Source organism: Pinus tabuliformis, chromosome 4_1, assembly GCF_031772625.1.
Source record: "Pinus tabuliformis cultivar Carrire ecotype Pingquan chromosome 4_1, CPIR1, whole genome shotgun sequence".
NCBI lineage: Eukaryota > Viridiplantae > Streptophyta > Pinopsida > Pinales > Pinaceae > Pinus > Pinus tabuliformis.
The window spans coordinates 699,498,436-699,522,613 of NC_142303.1; the positions used below are offsets into that span (position 1 = coordinate 699,498,436).

The 24,178-nt window shown below is 39.5% G+C and overlaps 1 pseudogene; it reads left to right on the plus strand.

Annotated features, from left to right (window-relative positions):
• Positions 1-4,510: 4,510 nt before the first annotated feature.
• Positions 4,511-20,708, plus strand: LOC149178068 (C-type lectin receptor-like tyrosine-protein kinase At1g52310 pseudogene; annotated as a pseudogene).
• The last annotated feature ends 3,470 nt before the right edge of the window (positions 20,709-24,178 follow it).

The window sequence follows — 24,178 nt, forward strand, 5'->3', positions numbered from 1 at the left end:
AACTTTATTAATTCTTAGCCTTTTTAAGTGAATTTGTGGTTAAAAATTAGAAAATAATGTGCATATGCTTATACCTAACAAGTGGGTTGAGATTTTTGACATGTGTAGGTCAAAAGGAGGCTTCTAGAAGACCTTTATGTGGCACCCTAAGGCCAAATTCGAATTTGAGTGGAGAGAATCATGGGATCATGAGGATATGTGTCACATCTCCTAATTGTATTGAAACTCTAAGAAGACATGTGTCTTATCAGTTCCTATTTTGATTAGGACTCTAGAGGTAGAGGGAGAGATTCATGGACTCTCATTAATGAGATGGCTTCTCATCTTTTTGTATAAATAGGAGATCTCTCTCCTTCATTTGTTAGCTTAGCTTTTTAGTTCTTAAGCTTGTAGCTTTTTGGTAGCTCTTTAGCTTGGAGCTTGTAGTTCTTCTTTGATGGCTTTGGAAAGCTTTGGATAACTTTGTTGTATTCTGTAATTTTGTAGAATTTGAATAAAGCTTTGATGTTCTCAACATGGAAGGAGATGTGAAGTAGATGTCATGGAGCACATTAGAATGTAAGGTAGAGTAGATTTTGTTTTGAAGTTTTTCTTTGATTTCATTCAAGTATGTCATTTTATTGCTTTCAAGTTTGATAGTTTAGATTTTCCATTCATGCAATTTTAATTCATGCAAGTGTGTTCAACCGGTTGATTGTAGATTAGTTTTTCTTTACATGTTCTTGTATTTGCTTATTAGATCATTCTCTCATGCTATATGATGATGATTTCCGGAGCCTTTAGTTGATAACTAATTTGCAAGTAGTTGTTGGCGAAATTGGTGAAACATTATGATTATGGATGGGAAAGTTAGATAGTTTAATGTCATTCTCTCATGCTATATGATGATGATTTCTGGAGCCTTTAGCTGATAACTAATTTGCAAGTAGTTGTTGGCGAAATTGGTGAAACATTGTGATTATAGGTGAGATGATTGGCTTTGCTTTTCATTAGTGTGCAATTAGATAGTTTAGATGTCATTTGTCTCATGCTATATGATGATATTTCCGGAGCCTTTAGCTTAACCCCGTTTTAGAAGTTAATTGGTGAAATATTGTGATTATAGGTGAGATGATTGGCTTTGCTTTTCATTAGTGTGCAATTAGATAGTTTAGATGTTATTTCTTTCATGCTATATGATAATATTTCTGGAGCCTTTAGCTTAACCTCATTTTAGAAGTTAATTGGTGAAATATTGTGATTATAGGTGAGATGATTGGATTTTCTTTTCATTAGTGTGCAATTAGATAGTTTAGATGTCATTTCTTTCATGCTATATGATGATATTTCCGGAGAATTTATCTTAACCCCGTTTTAGAAGTCAATTGGAGAAATATTGTGATTATAGATGAAGTAATTGGCTTTGCTTTTTGCTTAGTAGGATACTCATTACATAATTTCATGTCTCATTGAGTCTTTTTAGTTCCTTAAGAATGAAATTGGTGATATGTGAAGTTATGAATGGGACTTGATTTGTTTTTCTTTCTTTCTTTTCTTAGATATTTTTCCGGCTTAGATTAATCTAACTATTCAAAGTTTTGATTTGTTTCATTTTCTCTTTTCTTTAGAAACTAGATTCTAACATAAGAAACAAAACCCCCAAAAACAACATAAACTATAAAACAACGAAGTAAGAAAAAGGCTAACTAAGCACATATGGTGCACCACACTTCATCAGTTTACGATACCCGGATTGATAATTTATGTAGAGAAATTTAGGACACTAAATTGACTAGACAGTATCTTATTTCATTCCAAGGGTATTGTAGGCTTGCTATTCTCACTCCATTCTTGTCTTCCATGGCCTCCTCTCCCTCTAGAAATAATTTCTTCTTTACAGTTTGGTTATTTCTCTTGTCTTCCTTTTTCCAAGGCACTTCTAAGGGAAGTGTGGTAATTCTACTTATGAGTTCAGGGGTGAGCTCTATGGAGAGGCCTCTCACCACAACAGTGGCATGGGTCCACGTCAGTGGAATGAGGGAGAGAGAAAAATCTTTGGCTACTTCATCATCACACCCCTTCAATTTCTCAAAGTACCCCATCCAATTATGCCTTGTGAATATTTCTTTCACAGGCGGGTGTTGGTGAATCCTCACAATGTTGATGGGCTCCGTTCTATTAAACCCCCCTATCATTTTTTTTTGGTGAATGGAGGAGCAGAGATGTATAATACAAAATTTTAATGAAGGAGGAAATGGGACTGAAGTTCCTGTGGATACAATTACCTTATACAACTATTAATTTCAATCAAACTAGAAATTTTTTTGTTCCTTTCACTTGGAAAAATGGGAGGAAATGTAGAACCTACCTCCTTACAATGCTTGATGTATCCAACTCGTGTGTTTCCTCCTCTGAAATAGCTCACTACCAATCCTGTAGACTGCTTGACTGTATCCTGTAGGATTCCTGTGGGATCCTGTAGGATCCTATAGGAGGTCCTACGTAGGAAAAAATGAAGTTTCCCTCTCCTGTAGGTTGCTTGAGGGCCGAGAGTGACTTTGCTAGAGTGAGACTCGATAAGATCAATGCATGTATGCATGGGGATCAACATTTATTTCCTCTTATGGTCGAGTTGAGTGAGGTGGTGTGCTGGCAGCCGAGGTACGAATTTATATTTTTGGACCGTTGGTCCCCACTACCACATCATCATTCCCTTAACCTTGTAATCAAATCCCACTTCAGGAATCCGTATTCTTAACTGCTTTCAACCTCATCCTTCGTTTCTTTGACTTGAGTGCTGCCATGTGTGTGAGGACTAACTGCTTTATCCTCGATGACTAAACGGAGGTGGCCAAGTTAACTGGCCACCTTTCGCTTATAAACCAACTCATTCACAATATTTACATATTTTGATTACATTATTCAAATGAGAGAGTGAAGCGAGATACTTACCTATGGGAAAAATACCTTGTTGCAGTTTGTTGAAGAAATGAGGTGTTTGTTGTGTTAGACTCTGTCTTTTCAAGTCCTCTGTCAGAGTCCAATTCAGATAGGTGGCTGTCAAAGTCTCTTTTCAATATGCAGGCTAATGTCAACCAGCCTTCACCAACCACAACTTAGATGTTTGCATAGCTTTGTCTTCAGAAATGTTTCAATAACATGTGCAAGCCAGAAGAAGGTTCAGTAAGTTATTATTTCAGGGGTTTCAAAGATCAAAAGGATAATTCTTCTCCAAAACCCTGTTTTGGAGAAGAAATTGGCAAATTAGTTGTTTGTAATAACCATGTAATTTTCTGTCTTGGAGATTTCAAATGCAGGCTCTATGTCCCCTTGCCAAACTTCATGCTAAACATCCCTGCAAGAAGACAAAGAAAAAGCCATCATCCAAGTCAGCAAAACAAAAAGGAAATTGTAAAACAGAGTATCACTAAAGCAGCTCAGCTGTCATGCGTTTAAGGAAGTTAGTGTAAAGGAAATTGAGCAGCTTGCTCTTTGTCCAAAGGTTGTATGCTGATCACTAAAACAATGCTGCAGTTGTTGCTGTAAAAGATGATGCTGAGATGAGTTTTGTTGTAACTGATGCTGAAGAAGATGATTTTGTGGGGATTGTTCCTGTAAGTTCTGAGCTTGCTGCTGAAGAATTTTTTGTTGTGGCGCCTATTGTTGCTGAAAAATATGCCTCTGTAACGGTGGACTCGACCTACATTGAAACTGTTGAGGTTGCAAATGATGCTGCTGTTGGAGCCCACAAGAGCAGCCTTGGCCATCATAGTTGATATCCCACAAAAAGAAGAGGTAGAAGAATACACTACCAACTTAAAGAGTGGTCGCTTCATCTCATCCATAAACAGGTTCATGTCTTCGATCAACATGGAGTGATTGCAGTGTTAGAGGGCAAAAAACCGTGTTTACAAACCCGTGGACAGTGTTACAGGTGTGCGCTGCGCATAGGAAGTGTGCGCTGCGCATTGGGTGGTGCGCTGCGCATTGGGCAGTTTGAGCCAGTGCAAAATTACACAGGCGCTGCGCATAGGAGTGTGTGCTGCGCACTGAGTTTTCACGCTGCGCATTGAGTCTCAGCACCAAGAAATTTCTCTTATTCATCCAGATTCGTGCCAAATTACTGCATTTGCTTGAAAGGTGCTGCTGACGATGATATGGATAATGTGGAAATGCTTAACAATCATTTGTAGTATTGAGGGATTAGCAGGAGAAACTGAAGGAAAGAAAACGTGAAATGCTGAAAAGGAAGGAACGCGAGGAACAAGAGATGGAGAGAGTGCGATTGTAGGCTAGAAGAAAGGATGCGGTGACTTCATATCAAGCTTTGCTAACGGAAAGGAAAAAAGACTGCGAGGCTTCGTGGACCGAGTCTAGACCCAAGTTGGAGAAGGACCCTTTAGGGCGTGCTACAAATTCTGATCTAGATCTAGCAGAGCGGGAGAGATTATTCCGTGAACATGTTAATGGGTTATACGAGCGTTGTGTGCGGGAATATCGGTCGCTTCTGGCTGATGTTATCACCGTGGATATGGCAACTAAGGATCTTGAAGATGGAAAGAATATTCTTACTTCATGGTCCGAGGCAAAACGCTTATTGAAGCCAGACCAGAGGTATGCTAGGATGCCGCGAAGAGAGCGAGAATTATGGTGGCCCAGGTATGCTGATGATGTACAATGGAGGGTTAAGGTAACTGGATCAGAAAGGAACGAAGATAAACCAAATGTGGATGATAGTAGTAAAAGATCTAGTTTTATTAAAAATTGGTTTTTATTTAAAATAGCAAATGAAAAATGCCAAGTCAAAATACGCCTAAAACAAAACGAAGATATCCATCACAACAGAAGAATAGGATTCAATTTCCTATTTATGACTTCAGATTTCCTTATTCGAATGGCCAACGCATTTCCAGAGATTTGGGGGGCAGTTGTAATTTCCAGAATGTGCAAAGTGGCATTCAAGTATTCGATTGCCTATGTTTATCTTCAGTAATGGGATTGACACCTGTAAATGCCACCTCTTCATCAGTTATCAACAGATTCGAGTAGAAAATGGAGCGCTTTTCTATCTTCAGAAACGCTGATTGGCTCTTAGTTTTGTTTGTTTAATAATGATAAAACAAATTCCTTGTCTTGGGGTCGATTTGTTTTCCCCTAGCAGAGTTTATTTAATGTATTGAAAAAACCATTTGTAGGGGTTGGAGAGTTCTGAGAGCGGTGCGTGGAGAAAAACAGAGTTTCATTGTACAGTTTTGACAGGGATTCAATAAAAAAAAATACAGCTCTGACTCCTGAGATTCCTGTGGTATGACATTTGACATATGTTGCTTCTCTGTCTCATACGTTCCTTGTTATGTTTACTGTTTCATTTCATAATCATTTTTGTTGAATACTTTTAAGTGAGAAAGGCAGAATTCAATTTATTTGCTCTGTCTTGAGGAAGTGTTCATATTTAATGTTTTCTTCTGTTTGACAAGGATCCATCTTCTATGCCCTTGTCGACTTCTCAGCAGTCTTGCCATTCCGTTTATCTCAATTTAATTGTTAAATTTCTTGCCTACCTTGCCTCAGGAGATAATCTGTGTTTTTTATTACATTTCCCTGTTCAAGCTGTTCTTTGCCCCATGCAGCCCAGAAAACCCAATCATTCATTAAAACCCCTTTTCATATCTCTTTACTAGCCTAAAATCAGTATTCTTTATCGGTCATCTCAGCCCCTTTGAAAACTTGTCTGCCGAGATAGACCCGGAGAGAGCCCTCTCCTGTCCTCGTAGGGCTAGCTACGAGGCTGAGCGTGGTTTGATGTGGCCTCGAGTTTTGCCTTCCTCAGCCTGAGGCAGATTTGAGCGCTAACATGTTGTATGTTGGTTGCATGTGATTTCTCCCTCTTTTTTATATATTGTCCTTTGATGATTTTCTTGTTGCGCATGTACCGGGTGTTGAGGGTGATGATTTTGTTGTTGCTCTGGAGGAGCTTATTTTGCCCTTGGATCTCCATGCTTGAAACTTGTTGCAACCTATGATTTATGTTTTGTGGGATAGGTTGCTACAGGATTTCCTACAAGTTGTCTTGTAGCTGCTTCTCCCTCAAAAATTTTAATCATATTCTACTCCTAGGACCTAAGGATGATGAACATGGACAGAGAGGAGGTCTAGGGGTGTGTGAATAATGAAAAATAATCTTCAGATGTTGTTCCCCTTGCTCTCTGGCTCATCTTTTTTCTCAGTTTTTTTCTTGAAAATTGTAAAACAAAAATGAAAACTGATTTTTTTAATGATGAATGTAGGGGTGATCAAGGTGGAGAGTGGTATGGTAATGAGATCGTGATGTAGGATTTTTTTTTGACATGGGCAGGTCATTTCCTTTCCCTAGGTTGCTTCCTTTAGGATTCCCAAGCCACTGTAATTCCTACATGATCATCCTATATGTTTTCAGGGGATCCTGTAGGTTTACAGGGAATCTTGTAGAAAACACAGAACCCTTGCAAACTGAGTCAAATGAATGAAAATACGAAAGGAATGGTAGAATGTTGAAGGATAATGAATGGAGAAATAAAAATATGAGTTGAATAGGTCCATTTTGATTCTCCATTGCTACTCTGATCATCCTCCTACTGACCTGCAAACAACATTTTCATATTTTTCTTTTCTCTTTTTTTTTTTTTTACTGAAAACAACTAGTCTGCCTCCAAGAGGTTTTCATTCTAGTTGCTTGCCCTGGGAGCCTCAAGAGAGGTTTTCACCCAACGATCTTTTTATTTCTCCTATTTGTTTTTTGACACCATTGGGCCGCCTCAAGAGGTTTTCAACCCAATAGTGGGACTCAGGCGCCTCATGGAGGTTTTCACCTAAGTCTCCTTATTTTCTTTTTTCTTTTCTCAGTGACTTGATGAGCCAAGAGCTGGGACTTGCTCCACCACCATCACTGTTTTGTTGATACCATCTATGAACTCTTTCTTTGTCAATGGCCTTTTGTAAACTTTCAATCTGTGCCCATTAACAAGTAAAGGAATGGCCTCTGCATCTATGGTTTTGATCTGCACAGAACCATTATCATGACATCTCCCTATAACATAAGGCCCTAACCATCTAGTCTTTAATTTTCCCTTAAAGTCTTTATATCTAGAATCATATAACAAAGCCCAATCACCTTCTTGAAATTTCTTATCCTTGATGTTATTATCATGCCATATCTTCCTCTGAATTTGAGTTACCTCTGTGTGTAGGAGGGCCTACATTCTGAACTCATCTAAACCATTCAACTGGAGAAATCTCTCTTTTTGTGCATTGTTGAGATCTATATATAGTTTGGCTACCATCCTCAATGTATTATACTCAAATTCAATGGACAACGAGGCCTTCCTCCCATAGACCAGCTCATAGGGTGTGAATCCAGTGGTGGTCTTCCAAGTGGTATTATAGGCCCAAGTGGCCTCAACTAGTCTATCTGCCCAATCTTTTTTGTTGTTGCTAACTACTTTGGTTAGAATGTCCTCCAGTGCTCTATTGGTCACCTCCAATTGCCCATTATATTGTGGGTGATAGGGAGTGGAGGTTCTATGCTTAATCTTGTGCTGGCTTAACAAGTCTTCAATCACGTTGGAGGTAAACTAATTACCTTGATCGGTGACCAGTTCTCTAGCGTACCCAAACATGTAGAATACATTCTCCCTTAATAACTCAACCACCTTCTCCTCTGTTGTTACCTTGATTGCCTTGGTTTCAACCCACTTAGTCAGATAGTCAGTGCACACAATGATATATTGCTTTTTCTTGGAAGGAGTGTCAATAGGCCCAATGAAATCCATGCCCCCCTTGTCAAATGGCTCGAAAGTCACTTGAGGCTGCAAAGGCATTTCATCCCTTAGAGTATGCTTTCCCATCCTTTAGCACCGATCACACTAACTAGTATATCGTTTCACATCCTGAAGAAGAGTGGGCCAATAATAACTAGCTTGTAACACCTTGAATGTTGTCCTCTTTGTTGCAAAGTGACCTCCACAAGGCCCATCATGACAGGTCAGAAGGATTTCAAATACTTCCTCCTCCTTGACACATCTTCTCAGAATTTGATCCGAGCCTAGTTTGAAGAGGTTTCCCCTAATCCAAGTGAATGGGGCACTCTTCCTCACAATCTTTCTTTTCTCTTTGGAAGACAAGTTCGGTGGGAATTGTGCAGATACCAAATAGTTTTCTATGTCACAAACCATGGAGAGAGAAATGAAATGGATAATAAGCGTTCATATGGTAACTGATCATCAACCATTCCTTCCTCACCTACAGGCAAAGTTAATCTGGACAAAAAATCTGTAACAACATTTTCCTTGTCGGGCTTATCAACAATAGTTAGATCAAACTGTTGTAATAAAAGTAACCATCTAATAATTTGGGCATTCACACTAGGTTTATTCATTAAATATTTGATTTCAGCATGGTCAGTATGTACAAATGTTTGATAACATGTAATGTAATGCCTAAATTTGTTCAATGAATTCACAAAAACGAGGAGACCCTTTCGATCACTATTTCGTTCATTTCAGCCTTTGACAAATTCTTACTGATAAAGTAAATAACATAAGGCAATTTTTCATCTATCTAGCCTAGAGTTGCTCCTATGGATTTGTGTGAGGCATCAGCATGTATATGAAAAGGAAGGGCCCAATTTGGGCCTTGGAGAATCGGTGCAGTGGTTAACTTGTCCTTTAGGGTGTCTAGGTCCTCTTGATAGCTTTTTGACCATACAAACTCAAACTCCTTGGCCAACAACCCAAATAAAGGAGAAGCTAAATTGATGAAGTCTTTGATAAACCTTCGATAATATCCACCTAATCCTAGGAAGCTTCTGACATCTCTCTGCTTTTGCGGAGGTGGGACCCTTTGGATGATAGCTATTTTGTTTGGGTGCACTTGCAGTCCTTGATGGAATATTGAATGACCTAGCACAACCCCTGCAGTCATTAAGAACTCACATTTCTCAGGACTAAGGGACAGGTTCATTTCAATGCATTTGTTCAGCACCTTACCTAAGTTGGACAGAGCCTCCTTGAAATCACATCCATAAGGTGTAAAATCATCCATATAAATCTCTACTACATCATGGACTAACTCGGCAAAGATACTCAGGACTTCTCTATGGAAAGTGGCAGGAGCATTGCATAGGCCAAAAGGAAGGACCCTATAGGCAAAAGTACCCTAGGGACAAGTGAAGGTGGTTTTATCATGGTCTTCCAGGCTGATCTAGATTTGATTGTACCCACTAAATCCATCTAGGAAAGAGAAAAAAAATTCCCTGGTAGGCCATCTAGCACTTGGTCAATGAAGGGTAGAGGGAAATGGTCCTTCTTTGTGGCTTTGTTTAACTCTCTGTAATCGAAACAAATCCTCCACTTACCATTTTTCTTTGGGACCAATACCAAAGGGGAGACCCACTCACTGTCGGAGATAGGGTAAATGAATCTTGCATCTAGCAGCTTTTGCAATTCTTCTTTGACTATATCTTTGAGAGTTGGATTCATCCTCCTTTGAGGTTTCTAGACTGGTTTGCACCCTTCTTTGATATAAATGTGGTCTGTACACACAGAGGGGTGCACTCCCTTCATTTCTTTGTAACTCCAAGAAAAGGCATCCAGATGTTCCTTAAGCATGTTGCACAACTTTTCTTCTTGGTGGATAGAAAGAGATGGGTTGATCTTCAAAGTTCTATCAGGGCTGAGTTCTATGGTTTTGACACGGATAAGGTTGGAATCAGCTAAGCATAGATCAATCTGATGGTTTTTCTAGGTTTCCTTTACTACTTATTCTAAGGACAGTGTGCTGGGAGTTGGAATTTGGAGTATGTGATCAATCAAATCATCTTCATCCGGTTGTCCCCCTCCCATGGTTGTTTCTAAGGTATAGAGTTGGGCGGAATAAACTTCATCTTCTTCTTCCTCCTCTTCTAGCCATAAAGGTAATTCATGTTCTAGAGATGGTTGGGAAGGAGGATATAGGACTAACTCCTTGGACATATGACCATTCTTGATAATCATATTCTGACCCCTGCAGCTAATGTAAGCATCGACAGTGGCTAGCCAGGGTCTCATAAGGATGAGAGGGTAACCAATAAGCTCGGCCTTAGGCTGGAGAACTAGGAAATCTGCAAGGTATTCCCAAGGGTCAAGGGAGACCATCACATCCTCCACAATCCCCTCAAGGGCCACTGTGGAGCGGTATGCAAATTGCAAGATCATTGTGGTCTTTCTCAATGAACCCTGGAGGTTGAGCTTGAGCATGGTGTCCTTGGTCATCACATTAATGGCAAACCCAAGATCAATCAAAGTGTGTGGGAAAATGGTGCCATTGATGTGCACATCTACTACAGGGATGACATTAATGGTAGGGGCATCTCTTCTTCGCCTCCCTGGATGCTTGAAGAACTTCTCCTTGATCAACTTGTTGAAAATAGGTACATCTTTTATATCTTAGAGAAGTGGAATTTTGACACAAAGATTTTTCAATTCTCCCAGAAGTTCAGTCTCTTCTAGGGTAGGTTGGAGTGGTTGGGTTAATCTCTCAGGAAAGGGTGGTGGATTTACTTTAGGCATGCTTTCCTCTCTTTTTTCCTCAACCTCCATAGGTGGAGGTAGAGGTTGGTTTTCCAAGAGTACCCTTCCAGGTCTCAGGTTTATTTCCTGAATCTCCATAGCATAAGCAGGATAGGATGTCTCTCCACTGTATACTTGTTGTGTTTGTCTGTTGTTCAGGTTCAGATTTGGCTGGGCAGGCATCTAGGGTTTTTTAAGTGGAGTAAGGTATAAAATTTGTAGTTGAGTAGGTGGTGAAGGTAATAATGGTGGAGCATTGTTATATGGGGGCCTCGACCCCTAGGGTAGTGCATTCCACTGAGGTGGTGGAAGAGCATATGATCCGGATTTAAGTAGGAACGCAATAGATTACAGAGATAACCATAAATACAGAGATGCGATAACCATAAAAGCAGAGATGCAACAGAAATAATAATATGCGATAACCATAAAAACAGAGATGCCGCGGAAATAATACTTCATTTCATTAATGGAGAATACTGAAATATGCTTACAAATAGAAATAACCCAGCTAGGGCGATGGTAGCTTATCTTTGAGAAGAGATGTGTCGGCTACATGCCTCTGAACTGTTTTGAACTGTGTTACAATGAGGCTTGAGGGCCTATTTATTGTTGAGAAACAATGGAAAACCCTTCACATTCCAAAACCTAACCCTAGAAGATGAAACGCCAAATTGTGGGCCCCGTTTTTGGGTAAGTTGGTACGTCAACTTCCCGGGGTCGCGAATTGGTCATAATATCTCCGTTTGACGTGCATGATAGCCCGTTGGAAAGATCTCTCCGAGGACTACAACGGAAAAGACGATTTTTACCAAAAAAATCGCTGGCGGTGGATTTCCCAAAAAACGTCGTTTAGGGCCTCAAAACGGCTCCGGAAGTTTAGGACCCGAAAAAACTGCTAAAAATAGTAAATTGTGCTATAATTAAGGAAACTGATAAAAACTGTAAGAAGCACTAGAGGGGATCCAAGTGGAATTAGCGGGTGGCCACCAATATCCACCTAGATCATTCCTCCCCCCTTAGGAAGCAATGGTCCCCATTGTGTTGAGTTCCTCCATGAGATGAGGGAACTTCTGCTGCACTTGGTCCCTGGTGAGCCACTTGCCCTGGTGAAGGAGTTGTCCTGCTTTGACAACTTGATACAGTTGGGTATTCTGCTGGCGAGTGTGATTGATATGTGTGTCCATGATCCGATCAGTTGCAACTTGTTCCATGCAAGCTGGATTTAACTCTGTGGGTGTGAGTTGTTCTGCAATGTCGGACGTGTCTAGTAATGGTGGAAAGTATGGCCTAAGGCGGTCGACACTGAACACCGGGTGCAGGCCAAGGAATGGGGGAATGCTGAGCTCAAATGAATTGTCTCCCATAGCTTTGGTAATGGTGTAAGGACCATGTCGAAGTGGTCTGAGTTTCTGATGGGTTCTGGTAAGGCGCTCCCTCTGCAGATGTAACCAAACTTTGTCGCCCACCTGAAACTTGTGTGGTACCCCTCCAGGTAACGAGAAGTTGTTCCTGTGTTCTGTCATGACTGTATCCCTCTGTTGCTGCTGCTGTGTGGAGGAACCCTTCGCGGGGGTCATGGATGTAGCAACGATCTTCCCCTTACATTGGTAACGAACCAGACAGAAAATAAATTTCCTAGTTTGTGAGATGAGCTTGCTGCCTTTCTTAGCAGTGATCAAAGAGGTGGCGGTAGGTGGGGCTACCTCCGGTATCCTGTATAATGAATTATCCAAAGAAATGATGACAGCGCGAGGCCTTGACTCATACACAGCATGTCGCCTCCACAAGTATGGCCGGCCTAATAGTACATCACAAACATCCAAAGGTGTAACATCACACAATACCTCGTCTGTGAAGGGCTTGATGTTGTAGGGAAGGCGGCACTGCTGGCGAACTTTGAGATCTCGTCCTTCGTGAAGCCAACCGATACTGTATGGCTGTGGGTGTGGTGTAGTTGGTAGGCCCAACCGCTTCATGACCTCTGCTGAAATGAGGTTCTTTTGGCTGCCACTGTCGACAATGAATTGCAGCGGCGAACCCTTCACCCACATCTGTGAGTGGAAAAGACATTCCCCCTCCTCTGGATCTTCGGGCTCATTTTTCTGGATCTTGGCAGTAGCAACAGTGGCGCTGGGATCCGCATCAATAATCTGCTTCCCTTTGTCATTCCCCTTGTCGGGTTCTGACTCAGAGTCGGAACATGCATCTGATTCGGAAGCCTTCAACTCGGCCACCAGCGACTGCTTGGTCCGACACTCACTTGTGTTATGAGTGGGACTCTTGTGGAACTCACACCACTTTCCTGTGTCCTTCTTCGGCTTCGTGGTGTTGTTCTTTTCTTGTAGCTTCGACGGGTTGTCTTGGGTCACCCCGCCTTGGCTTTGTCCTTTGGGCTTTGGATTTGCAGATCCAAAGTCTCGCTTCTTCTGTTTGAACTTTTGCTCGATTTTGACAGCGTATCGGTATGCTGTGCCGAGTGAGGAGATGTTTAAGAACTCCATCTCTTCCTGGATGTATCTGTGTAGGCAGCCGCGGTATTTGAGTACCAGATGCAGCTCAGAATCTTTGATACCCAACTGTGTGCGAAGGGTATGAAAAATGTTTGTGAACTCCGGCACATCTTGGTCTCGTCCCTGCCGCAGTGTGGTCCATTTGATGTATTTGTCCTCATAGCTTCCGACGGGGTAGTACTGCTCCTTGATGGCATCCCGGAAGTCATTCCAAGTGGGTGCGGTTGAAAATAGTGAGCCTGTACTTTCATCCTTCTGTTCGCAATAGGTTTCCCACCAGTCCTTGACGTGGGGGGCCGCTTTGAGAAGAGCGAAAACAATCTTCTCCCGACTTGAAAATTCGTGAACAGAAAAATACCCATCTAGCAGATTTAACCATTTATCTACGGCATCTGCGTCTATTTGACCCTCGAAGATGGGGATTTCAAAATTAACTTGTCCCTTAAACGGTGTGGCGTTTCCAGAGTAGCTGTTGGAAGCCGATGCGTCGCCTCTGGGTAGCCGCTGAAGGATCTGCGCAAAGCTATCCATCATCGCATTCCTTTGCCGCTCGAGCGCTTCTTCGAGCAAGATTTTGATAGGATCTCCTGCCCCCTCGTCTTTCTTCTCATCCGCCATGGGAGGACGTCGAGATTTGCGAGGCTGGTCTTGCAAAGGTTCGACCAGTTCAAGCCCTAACTCCTTATATCCCGACCTCGTTGGGGACATGCAAAGAAAAACAGAGAAAAAGCAGACCGCTCTGATACCACTGATCCGAATTTAAGTAGGAACGCAATAGATTACAGAGATAACCATAAATACAGAGATGCGATAACCATAAAAGCAGAGATGCAACAGAAATAATAATATGCGATAACCATAAAAACAGAGATGCCGCGGAAATAATACTTCATTTCATTAATGGAGAATACTGAAATATGCTTACAAATAGAAATAACCCAGCTAGGGCGATGGTAGCTTATCTCTGAGAAGAGATGTGTCGGCTACATGCCTCTGAACTGTTTTGAACTGTGTTACAATGAGGCTTGAGGGCCTATTTATTGTTGAGAAACAATGGAAAACCCTTCACATTCCAAAACCTAACCCTAGAAGATGAAACGCCAAATTGTGGGCCCCGTTTTTGAGTAAGTTGGTACGTCAACTTCCTGGGGTCGCGAATTGGTCATACTATCTCCGTTTGACGTGCATGATATCCCGTTGGAAAGATCTCTCCGAGGACTACGACAGAAAAGACGATTTTTACCAGAAAAATCGCTGGCGGTGGATTTCCCAAAAAACGTCGTTTAGGGCCTCAAAACGGCTCCGGAAGTTTAGGACCCGAAAAAACTGCTAAAAATAGTAAATTGTGCTATAATTAAGGAAACTGATAAAAACTGTAAGAAGCACTAGAGGGGATCCAAGTGGAATTAGCGGGTGGCCACCAATATCCACCTGGATCAGCATATGATTGAAATGACTGGCTAGTTGGTTGGGAATGATACTAAGGTGCAAAGGACCAAGGGGGAGGTGTATACCAGGAAGGATGAGCAGGGGGACCCCAAGAAGGTATGGATTTGGTCTGGTTGGGGTTGTAATATGCATGGGATGTCCCTTGCATTCCCTGCTGGTATGGCCTAGGCCCATGAGGTCTCCTTTGGTTTATGTAGTAGAGCTATTCAATTACCCCTTCAGCTCCTTATTATACTTCTTTTAGTCTAGGTAGAGAAGGGCACTTGTATGTGGAGAGGTTATCTTCACAGACTAAGTAGATTTCAATAGAATTCAATGGACATTCATTCCTATGGTGCCTTCTGGTGCATCTAGGGTAGAAAATTGCTAAGCCTCTCTTTGCTTCCTCTTGTTTTCTCTTAATGTGCATAGTATCCATATGTAGGGCAAGTTTGCAACATATCACTCTTAAAATCCTCCAGCGTGTTTCCAATTTCACCCTTGATAGATGAATTGGAAGAGAATGGATTGACCATAGGCTGACTACCCCTACCCTTTTTCCTAGCTGCCCTAGAATGGTTTCTAAAGACATTCTTGATATCCTCATAGGGAAACTAGTAGATATCCCCTCCTGCTAAAAATTTTAGGGTATCCAAAAGATCTTCCCTTACTCCTGTAAGCAGGACTAACTTTAGTGACTCAGGGTTATGTATGCACCTGGCCCTTTTGTAGCTAAGATGGAATCTTTCTTCATAATCTTCTAGGCATTCATCATGCCCTAAGGTCATCCTAAAAATTTCCTCTTTAGTGTCTTTAGACCTATAGTAGTCTCGATACTTGTTGTTTAAGGCTTGCTGCATCTGAGCCCATGTGGTGATGCTATCCCCAGGTAAACCCATGAACTAGCGCAAAGTTTCATCCTTGAGAGTGGATGGGAATAGTTTCAACTTCTACTCATCATTGGTGTAGTCATAGGTTCGGTATACGACAACAAATTCAAATAGGAAAGTGTCTGGATCTTCTGAGGTCAGGCCATGGAAATGAGGAAGGGTATAGGGGCTTATATTCTTCATCTTAGTATCCCCATTGGTTTCCGTGATGAGGAAGGCACCCTCAACTCTTTCTCTATTTCCTCTGCCATTTCTATTTTTAGCCATTGGATCAGTAGGAGTGGCTTCTTCTTCTTCTTCTTCTTCTTCTTCTTCTTCCCCTGTAGGTTCTTCAAATATTTCAATTTGCTCACCTAAGGGTTCCTCCAATTCACAGCCACCAAAGAAGAGGGAAGGTTGGCTGTTTGAAGCAGTGGGGGTGTTTGGAAAAAAATTCCCTAAGTTATCCCTATTCCTACGATGCATGAAAAAAATGTTTTTGTTTTGTTTTGAGTTTTTTTCAAACTTTCAGAGTGATTGCGGAATTGAAATTGCAGACTGAATGAAAACTATCTAATTGAATGAAATCTTACTTGTAGGATGGAAAGGAAAGAAAAGAATGCAGAATGGAAAAGAAAGCAACTAAATTACTCTTGTAGAAATGAAACTACTAGCAGAATATCAAAAGCAAGAAATGGAAGAAAGAAAGAAGTAATCACATTTTACTCAGACACCTCCCCAGGAATAGCACCAAAAAGTGATGAGCACCAATATTGCATCAAGAATGTTGCAACTCCTAGGGCTACCAACTTTACTTTATCAACCCGGGGTTCGTACAAACTTGGAAGTGACAGTGTTGTATACACAAGTAAAAGTGATGGTTCTACCTTTTGTCACTATTTAGTTGGCGAGAGACCACTAGGTTTTGTCAAACCAGACTTCTATGGATTCAGAAGAAGCTTGATTATTGATGAGGGAAAGAGAAATCTACTCCAAGAGAAAGTCGGTCTACTGCAGTAAGGAAAAATACTGAAATCCAATGCTAAAACACACCATTTCCTACCTAACTGCTAAGAGACTATGTTTCATAAATAATGCTAGACTAGCATGTATGAAATTCGTCTATTTTAAGCATGTAAATTCAAATCATCAACATTCTACTACTGTGCATGTAAATGGCTACAACAAATTTGTTTTTTCTTTTTGTCTTTTTCCATTTTTATGGAGAAGTGTGAAAGCTAATCTCTTTTGGTAATGTGGCAGGTGGCTTAGGGATGTTGGTGGATGGTTCAAAGATTTGGGAGACCCTTAGGTGACCTTGTGTGGCTTTCTATACGTTTTCCCTCAATTCGGCCTCAAAACAGGCCACTACAGGAAAACCTACAGGATTCCCTGTATTTCAACAGGATACAGCCAAGTGCCAAAAGATGAGTGCTGAAGGTGATGGAAGGCTTAGGGAAGGTGGTTGGTCGATGGAATGGAGTGAGAAAATGCCTAGGATCACTCAGAACTCAAAACCAAGGTTGGGAGATGGTTGGATTTGCTCAACATGTTTGGAGAAGTTTCCTTGAAAAATGATGAAATTGGTGAGGGTTTTAGTGAAAGCGAGGAATGATCATGGATGGATGAATTTGGGAGGAGGTTGCTGACTATGAGATCTCTATTTTCTTCTGAAACACCTGCACTGCATCAAACATTGATATTTGCCCAAAAATCATGTAAAAAAAAAGAATTTCAATAAGCTAGAAAAATAGAGTTTAATGATCTAGTTGTCTACTTCATGCATGAGGAAAATTTGCAGAATAAGATGAAATATTTGATGAGATCTACTGTAAGACTGAATATGGAAGAAATTATAATTAAATCTTACACTTTCAACTTGATCAAATGCTAGTTCAAGTACAATAAACTCTAAATTCTATGAGAAAGTAGAGTTTTGTCGTTTTGGGGCTGCATGGGGGTCCTTTCCTCAAATCATGATCCCTGAAGGATGAGGTGAGGCCAAGACACCTACTAAATTTTTTTTGATGATCTTTTTATCCCCTCTAACCTATTGCTGAGGTAAAGCACAAATGGAAGCAAACTAATAAACGAACTAATCAAATCTACACTACTTGCAATGAAATACTTCTAAGGATAATTTAACCATGAATCTATGAAATTAATCTAAGCATACAGATACAAGATGAGGAGAATTTGCTTCTAGGGTTGGGCCCTAACCCAAGAGCTTCAGCCCTCTGAGTTAACTCAGTGCTGGATTAAGAAGAAGCTCATTCTCATTATCAAAACAAAAAATTACATAGCAATGTCTTCCACAAGTCTAGAGCTCAAAAATAACTAGTGTTTTTAAAAAAAAAAATCGAATCCTAATGAGGCTCTAGGCCTCTTTATTTATACAACTGAAGTCTCCAACGAATTACTAAAATCTAGCGAGGCTCTACTCCCAAACTTGAGATGAGCTAACTCTTTGACTATCACTTGCTCAACTACCTTTTGATCTTCATGACTTGGCTACTTGTACTCTGAGCTAGTGTGATTGATGGAGGAATATTCAAATGAGGATGATTTACCTCCTACAATCTCTATTCCTTGTCCCATTCAAGTTTCAACCTTTAATATTGCCAAAATTCCCTAATTTCCTTTCACAAACCTGCATTCAATGCACATTAGTCCACTAGGCATGATATCTCACTTTGACTCATCTCATTAAACAAAATATAATCAAAACATGTAACAAATTGTGAGAAGAGTTGATCTGACTAAGCTAGGAGGTGAATTAAGGTCCATATAGTTACCCAATGATGAGGCTCGTCACAACATCCACCCAAACTTTTGGCCTAACACCAAATTTTGGGCGCCCCCTCTACTTTTCAGGGTTCCTATGGTAGGGAGCCAATCCTCTTGTGGTGTGCGTGGTATTTCTCTTCCTTGGTTCATGTTGGATTGTTTTATTATGATTTCATTAGGGTTTGAGCGAAGGTTTGATCACATATTCAAAAAATTTATTTAAAATATCCATGTCACTTGAAGCTACAAAATCAACTAAAAGCACCTCATATAGTTTGGCAACATCTCATTTTCAATATCATGCTTGCAGTCCATTTTGGATTTAAAATTTTATCATTTAAGATTATGGACTTCTAAACATTACCTTGGAATACATACAAAACTCAATTTCAAAGTGGTTTCGATAAATAGAGAGGGAGCCATTAAGATTCCAAGTTTTACTACCCCAAAACCCTAGCCACTTTTATCCATCCCTAATGGAATTCTCCATGAATTATTTATTTATATGACTAGTTTGGGGAGAGAAATCTTATATATGTTCATTCTCATAAATTAATCATGTTAGGAAGGTGACACTTGTGGAAGTAGAAACTAAACCAAGCCCTATTTTTGTGCATCCTTTCACTCATAATGAGGAGTGCCTTTCTTGAGGAAGTCTTCTATCCATACATGGAATGCAATTGATTTCTTTCATTCTCTATGTCATCTAGAAAATCATCAAATTGTTGTAGTATTCTTCCCTAGGTGACACAACCTCCATAATAATACATCTTTCTAATAATAAATAAGAGTAATTTGTGATGAGGATCATTATCTTCAACAATTTTGTGGTGAAAAGCTACTTTTGAATGGGACACCATCACCTACATCTGAGATGGACCAAGAAATATGATGCGTTTTTTATTATTGAATATTATGCCATTAGAAACAAACCTTTCTCTTGAGTTAATTGAAGTTTCTAGTCGCATTCCTACTTGCAAGTCACACTTATGTGCTCTCAGATTGCAACCTAAAAATGCGACCTGTGATCACTAGCTTTCCTATCCTTCTAAGTCACGGGTCGTAAATGAAAACTTTAGTGAAAATGTGATAATAAATAATGACCCGGAGAATGCAACATGTGCTTGAATTAAAAACCATGAAACATAATTGGACCTAGAAATATTATTGGAATATTATAGGGCAAACCTTACTATTCAAAAAAGTACTTTTCTCGATAGGATGGAACAACCCACCAAACAGGAAAATAGTATTTCCTTATCATCTCAAATGCATGTCCATGGGACAATTTATAGGCAGTCTATTGGAGCCACGATAATGGTATCGTTGCATTAAAATATGTACAATAGCTAAAATATTTACAAGATTTTTGTAGAAAATGGGTGTTGGGCTGGAGGGCATGGTGTTAACTCTTAGAAAGGTTTTATTTGGGAATGGAGCGATCATTGAACCCTTTGGAAAAAATATGTTTTTCTTAGGGCACCATGTCCTCTCAAATTTTCAAATTCTTCATGCCTCAACATAAATTTGACTGACTTTTGCACTTTAGTGACCAATGGGCAAGTTGCTCTAGTGGGGGATAGATGCAATAACTCCCATGACTTTGTATGCATGCTAAGAAAATAAAATAAATGCGATCATGGACCTTGTCATAAAGAGTAAATTGTAATCCTTGTGGTTGTAAGTGGAATGATCCTTTCTACTACACTTGTTGTGGTCATTTTGTTTCTAGCATATAGGCAAAGAAAAAGGCACAAGAGATCTAGGAAAATATCCAACCCTTCTTTTGTTGCTCTTGTTCCTCCTTCATGGAGGGTGTAACGTAATGATGAATTGAGAATTACCACTAAAAATTTCAGTGAATAAAATCACCTCCTAGGAGATACAAAGAAGGGAGGAACATATAGGAGTGTCCTGCCAGGCAGTTCACTAGTAGCTATTAAGAAGCTACAAAAATCTAGTTTCAAGAGTAAGAAAGGTTCTATTATGAAGTTAGAAGGATCACATGGCTTAATCATCCCAATATTGTGGTTGTTAAAGCATTTTAATGTGGACATGGTTAGTGATATTATTTATGAACTTGTAACCAATGGTCCTTTGGATGGATGGTTACATCATCTTCCGAAAGGAGGTAGGAGTTTGGATTGGAGGATGAGAATATGAATTGCGACTAAACTTTCCCAAGGTATTGTGTTTCTACATGAAAAGTAAAACATCATGTACAACACATAGATATTCAGGCCAACAATTTCCTCTTAGATGAAGATTTTGGGGCACACATACTAGGTGTGGGCATGTCCATGTTTGTACCATGGGACAACATACATGAGAGGAAAACAATGGTTTTCACTCATGGATATCTTTCTCCTGAATTTATTTACCAAAATGAAATCACAACTAAATTTTATGACCACCAAATCTACATGAACAAATCAAATTATGTGGAATTCATAATGGGAAATGTGACTTGCCTTAGTCACAATTCACCAACACATTTCACAGTGATACCCATCGCCCTTGACTCTATGATTTGTGTGTGGAATTTTTGACTTAACAAGTTGCAACACAACTCCAAGTTATAACCCCATTGGAATTAATTCTCAATCATTGCAATAGTTTCTCTTGACACACATCCCAGGTTTCATCAATTTCATCGGCCCCAACCTTGCATTCTTATTCTCCTCCAACACACTACTCTTCCTATTATTTTTCGGTTGGCTAAAAAATGTTGATCTCTGACCTCCTCAGTTGAATGATGCTCTCAGAGCGACACCAATTTCCTTTCAACTGCAGGGTTCAATTCCTATGATTTCACATGAAATCTTAGTTGGCATTGGATCACTTTTGAATTGCTCTAATAACTATATCTAATCATCTAGAGGTGGATTTATCAAATCGTTTATGCATTTCTTCGATAGGTGTGATCTTAGGGTCTTGAAGGTGGCATGCATTTATATTATATGGCATAAAACATGCAATGTGTTGGTAGAAATAAAGTTACACCCCCTTTAATGAATCCCTCTCAAAGTTCCTACGCGTTCCTTTCATTTTAGTCCATAAGTAGTTTGTATAGTAACTAGTTTTGGTGACTTGCCATATAAATCATGAAATGATTCTTATGACCCAAATTAGATTAAGAATGTTCTTCCGTAGCATATATTGAAAACCATAAAAAAGTAGAGTGACACACCTTTCTCTTAAAACAATTGAATTCACTAGTCGTGATCCTACTTGTTGGTCTCATTCCTGCTCTCTCTAACTGCAAACGCCATATTTTACCTCTCACTAGGTCTTTCACTCAGCTCTTTAGGTCACAAGTCACACCCGCAACCCTTAGTATCCATGTAATCCAAAGCTATGACTTGCACCATGCCCGGATTGTGTGACCCGTGCTAAGGGTTTAACATGCGACTACTCCAGAAATTGTGACACATGATTTAATTCACGACATCACAACTACTTGTGCTCAATAAAATCCGTTCAGACCTAAAATTTTATGGGTAATGAAGAAAGGGCTCTATAGCCATCTCATTAGAAAGAAAAAATTTCTTCACTCATGGACGAGGTCCAAATGCAAGCTAATGTTTGGAATTCTAGAACAATGGTCACCAGGAGAGCATTAGATATGACCATCGTGAATTTGATAGAAATCATTTTCAAATATTGAAAAGACCATGCTAGGTTTTTATCCAAATGTTTAAAGGGGAGTTTGGAATGAAGGTACTTCTGAAAGTGGATATGAGAACTTAGACAACAGAGTTTCATAGTGTACATCTGGAAATCCAAACTATTCCAAATATGATTTGGTTGTGCATCACAAGTAGATCAGTTTGTCCTAATATTAATTCTTCGTGATATAATGAGAAAGATTATAAAAGTTACAGTTGGTGAGATAAAAATGCTCCAACTATGAAAATTGAAAAGATGCCAGTATACCTTCTACTTCATGTAATGAAATAGTGGAGGCTTCCAAGTTTGATGATAGAAATATCAATTGTAAGATATCAAGATAATTAAAATATATGTTTATGAGGAGAAAATTTCAGGAAATGTCGAAACTATGATGGAAAAAATGCAATGAGGATCATATCAAAGATCTTACCTATGCTTTTTTGAAATAAGGACATGATTTTTGGGAAGAAATTTCTTCCACAAACATGGTTAAGGAAGCTTAGAATAATCTTGCACATGCTATACAAACCTTGATGATATTTTAGTGCATAAAAGGAATGTACAAGGGTCTAAATTAATATCTAACACTTATTCAATTTATTAGATTTATAATATTATTCTTTGACTTCAAATGTATTTGATCGATGTGGTTTTCTTGTAGGTAGAACAAATGGAATGAGAATGGTGACCTATATGGAGGAAGCTAGGGCTACTCACAGAGGCTATGAAACTAGGGTTTTAATGAGCAGACAAGCTAGATCCATATTGTATTTTAGAACTAGTTATCAATACAAAAGGCACAACATCAAAATTTGGTTGGATGCAAATGAGGTGCAGTAGAAGGAAAATAGTCATTCGATACAACAAGTGAACAACACAACCTTATCTCGTGACTAGGAAACAACCGTAGCAACAAGTACTATAGGGTTTCTAAGAACCCTCTGTATTCTCCTCATAACTCTTTTTTCACCATAATATAAATATTTCTCATCATAATGCCAACAACTATGATGGGATTAATTTCAGCATGCAATAATCATTAGACATGAGAGAGAGTCACGACGAAGTTCAAGAGTCATGAGGGTAGGTGAAAGGTCATGGTAGGTGAGAAATCACCTCAATTCTATAAATATACCCTAATGCCTCATCTGTAGGGAATTTTAGCACTTGAGTTAGGTTATATTTATGTAGTTTTTCTCTGCTTAAGGAGCTAGAGGCATTCAACCCTTAGCAGCTAGTAGGGTGTGTTGTGGTGAATCTAGGGTTTTGCTTTGTGTGACGGTATGAATCCTTACTTTTTGCCTTGATGGACTTATTGAATATGTACTTGTATTTGCAACAACATTAATAAGAGGTCCTCCTCTTTTCCCATTGATTTCAATGCTTCTTCACTATGGTTGTACTAGGTTTCTGGTATTTTTATCATGTTTGTATGTGTGTTTTCATGTGGGTGATATGTTAATGAACTTTTTCATGCCTTGCGACTTGCACGTCTAATTTGAATCCTTACTTTCTTATTCCACGCTATGCCAGTAAATCATTGTAAATTTATTTGCAATTAACTCTATCACTTTCCTATTCATGTATATTTGAGATGGTATTAACTCACTAATCCTTCTTGTGGCATGTTTCTTCTTAATTTTTTTCTATTGCATTCTTGTTTCTTGTTCTGTAGATTGTTAATCATGACTTTACCTCATTCCCATTGTCCGAGCATTTACTTCTTGGTATTGCTCTAACATATCCACTAATCTAGGTGGATATTGGTGGCCACCTGCCTATTCCATTTTTACCCCCAATAATGAATCCTTTTAGTTTCCTAATTTCTAGCACAGTTTCCTATTTCGACAATTTTCTATTTTTGGCAGTTTTTCGGGTCCTAAAATCTCAATGTTGTTTTGAGGCCCTAAATGCTCCCTTTTGTACTAAAAATTGTTTTCCTCAGATATATATTTCTAAAGAGGTTTTGTGTGCACCAAGCAAATATCATATGCCAAAGTTACGACCCTGGAAAGTTGATGTTCCAACTAACCCCAACAAGGCCCACAAGCCTTTCACACTTCATCTCCTAGTGTTAGGTTTTTAGTTGTCTAGGGTTTTCAGTTGTTTCTTGGTGATAAAAATGTCTCCAAGCCTCATTGTAACATAGTTTATAAGACATGTAGCTGTCACATCTCTTCTCATAGATAAGCTACGATCACTCGAGCTAGCTTATTTCTCTAATGTATGTAAACAAATTTTCAGCACTTGCTATTTATTAATTGAAGTTATGTTTTCATGTATCTCTTTGTTCTTGTGTAAATTTGTATTTCTTTATGTTCCTTCATAAATCAGGATCAATTGTATC